Here is a 3,729-nt window from a genome sequence, read left to right as displayed (position 1 = left end):
CCCGGACCCCTCCTCCGCCGCTATCACCGCTCCATCGCTCCTCGCCTCCGCCTCTCTGCTCCCGAGGGCTGCCCCGGGCATCGCCCCCCCGCACCCCCGTTCCTCCCGCGCGGGGCTCGGCGGGGCGCGGGGGGGGGTCACCGGCCAGCCGAGGGGACGGGCACCGCCGTGCTCAGCGGTGGCCCGGCCTCTGTCCCGTCTCCACGGAAGGCCTTGGCGTCTTTCTGAGCAATTAAAAGCTCGGGATGGGGTGGTCTGTACACAGGGAGGGGGCACAGATTCTCAGAAACGCTGTGGAAAATCAGCACAAAGTGGTCCCAGGAGCTAAAACACCTTCGCGGTGACAATACCGCCCACGTACAGATGGCAGAGCACAGCACCGGGGGCTGCAGCACCCTCCTGGGACACCGCTGCCGAGGAGAGCGGCTTTGGGGAGAGAAACGCCTTCGGTTCGTGCACCACGAGGAGGAACAGGAGGTACCCTGAACCCAAAGTGCTGTGGTGCGAGAAGGCCCACAAATTCCCTTCTTCAGTCTCCTTTTATTATTTTTCCATCTCTCTGAGGCTGGTAAAACCTCCCTTTACTTCAGTGGTTGCTTTTTCATTTCTTGCCTTACTGCTTTGGTCTGTTTTAGGGAGTTTTAAATCACGCAGAAGCAACTGCTCTTTTTCTCGTGGACTCAAGGCAGCCCGAAGTGAACTATGCTGAGTGCTGCCTGTACCTGCAACCAGGCAGCGTGGCCCAGCTGCTCCTCCACAGGTCTTTGTGCTGAAGCATCGCCCTCCTCCAGAGCACGCCGTGAAGAGGCAGGGCCATGGCCAGGCCCTGAGGTGACTTCCACGGCTTGGACCAACAGGGACTGTGGGGCAGCAGGGACCAGGAGCGAGGGCCTCGGCTCCCGCCCGGCTCCCGGGGGAAGCAGGGAGCCCCTGCCCAGGCTCCTGCCAGCATCTGCACCAAGTGAGCTCCATTCACAGCGGCCCCAAGGTCAGACAGCTGCTTATCAGTGCTGGCCCCCAGCCCAGGCAGCCCGGGCCCCAGCGCAGGGGGATGCTCAGGGGCCCTTTTGCTGCTGTCTGTTCTCTTTCATGCTTGGTATCGGGGACTCATCACAAACACCAGCTGTCACTAACAGGCCACCATATAACGCTGTATCTCTGGTCCAGGTTCCCAGGTGACCACTGGATCCGGGGGTTTTGCTTTGGGTGTCTCCCGGCACCTGCCCCCCCCGACTGAGAACTGGACTAGTTCCTGGGTGCGGTGAGTTTTGTGGACTTGCCTGGTTATCTTGCAGTTTTTGCAGTGTGTTGCAGCACTGATAGCAGGAGCCACAACAAGTGTCCTGAGGCCAGAGCAACCAGGAAATGGCTGACGGGACGAGCAGAGGCACGTGACCCGTGTTTGCGCTCGAGTAAAGTGACAGTTACAGTCCACGCAGAGTCCTCATCTGCCTCTTGGGCACGACGAGCCACTGTGGTTTGAAGAAGAGAAATTTCTCTTCAGGGGTGACCTTTAGGACAGTGCCACAGAGGCATCTCTGTGCTGCTGCTTTTGACACTTGCTCAGACTGCCACCTTCAATCCTCAGGCTGGACCTGGGGATTTCAGCCGAAGTAGGGAGTTTACTGCTGGAGCCCTGCCCTTTTCAGACGAGAGCAGGTTAGGGCTGTCCCTTCCTTGACGAGTGAGTTTTAAGGTAACCAAGTGAGGGAGTTGAACTTCCCTGTTGGCTCGGAGCTGCGCCCTGTGCCTGGACACATTCTGCAGAGCCAGCTGAGCTTGGATCCAGAGGAATGCCAGGAGCTCCCGAGGGACTAGGTGGGCTCAAGAGACCCCTTTTGAGATGTGTGACAAGTGACTGTTGTCGTATGAGGTCAGAAGGTTGCTGTTTAACAACAACAACCGTAAGTAATCGCAAAGGTCACATAGCACACCTTCTGGCCTCCTGCTCACATCTTCTCCCCACTCCTGGTACCGAACTCCCTCCCCTGGCCAGGGGGCTGGCATTTGGCTCCTGGCTTTCCCCCTGCCCCTTTCACAGCTCCCTGCCTGGCTGGATCGCTCTCCATGAGTGCTGAGCCCTCATTTCCCAGGTCTGGTCTGGCCATCTGCGTCCTCAGTTTCATCCAGAACAAAGGTGGCCTCCAGAGGTGACAGATGTGAAAGGAATCCAAAGGGAGCCATGCTGCCAGCCCTTGACAGCAGGAAGGCTGGGAAGGACTGACAACTAATAACCGCACGCTCCTAAGCAGGCTTCTGCGCTGGTGCAAGGGACAAGGAGAGGGAGCTGGAGCTTCTGGTCATAAACAGGAGACACTGACTTACCAACACATCTGAACTTGGAGAAGGGCAGGCGAGGCCTGGAAACCTAATGCCAGCTGGTAGACAAGACAGAGGAGATGGGGAGGTGGTGCTGTAGGTTAACAAAAGCTTAGATTAAAACTGGGGTAACAAACTAATCACTCCTGTGTGGAAGTGCATCAGCAGATATACAACCCACGAGCTGGGTCTGAAGAACACACAGACCTTACTCAAAACTCCTGAAGAGCAGCTGAAGAGCTGCTCTGTAACTGTGACCACAGAGAACTGCACGCAGCTCGGCAAGACTCAAAACCCCGTTTTGCTCATCTGCAGCCACCCCCGAAACTGCCCAACAACAAAAACCCCCAAAAAAGGGAACTGCAGAGGAGTGAGCAAGCTTGTTAACAGGGCAGAGAATGACATCCTCCCGGGCAGCCCCGCAGCTGCAGCTGGGAAGTTACTGCTCTGTTCAATCCCATCACCCCGTGCGAGAGGAGAAAGGGCATCCGGGGAGGAAGGAGGGAAGGCTGGGGCCGGTGCTACGGCAGGGCTGGCCAGACGCTTCACACTGGGGTGTCTGTGGCTGCAGAGGGAGGACAAGGACCAGAAGTAGGGGACACTCCCACAGCCTCAGGCCGCGTCCATTTCTCCTTTGTTGCAGGAAAAGGAATCAGGAACATTGTCCAAAAAAGCGACATTGGCATTTTTTAGGACATAACTTGGGTGCAGACAGGTGCTCTGTGACATGGATTGTCATCAGCAACTGGACTCCCTCCTGCCCAGCTCCGTGGGCAGAGGCTCTCAGCTCAAGGGCAGCTGTAAATACTGTAAATACCAGTGCAAGCATGGAGATGCATGCTGCTGTTCTCACTCAGAAGCACAATCTGCTCTCCAGCGCGGGCACAGCACAACAGCCCACCCCTCACAGCAGCGCTTGAAGGCATCCCTCACGAACAGCAGGTTACAGGGCAAACGTGCTGCCACACGCAACACCTCACAGGTGCTCCTGCACAGCACGTGGGGTACACGACAGTGCAGACCAGCATGCTGCGTACCATCACGTGCTTCTACAGCAACACTGCCGGCTTCTCCTCCCTTCTTCCTACACTCCCCTCCTACACAGCCTCCTCCTGCTCCTCTATTCCCATGCTTAAGACCAGCTGAGTATCAAAACACGCTCCTGGGAAGCTTTGCCACTCACCGCAGGGGCCAGGCAGGGCGAGGGATTCCACCTCTGCTCTGCTGCAGCAGCCGGAAACCGCTGCGAGCAGCCCACGGGTATCACTTGCTGGGAAGCAAAAATAATTATTAAAGCACTTGCAAACTGCTCAGCGAATCCTATCACAGCTGTACCAAAAATGCTATTTTCTGATTCAGGCTGTCAGGCGCTGGGCCAAAAACCCAGAGTGAGGAATACAGACACCAGGA

Source organism: Nyctibius grandis, chromosome 10 (assembly GCF_013368605.1).
Source record: "Nyctibius grandis isolate bNycGra1 chromosome 10, bNycGra1.pri, whole genome shotgun sequence".
NCBI lineage: Eukaryota > Metazoa > Chordata > Aves > Nyctibiiformes > Nyctibiidae > Nyctibius > Nyctibius grandis.
The sequence above is the reverse complement of the archived record's forward strand: the minus strand, read 5'-3'. Positions refer to the sequence as shown.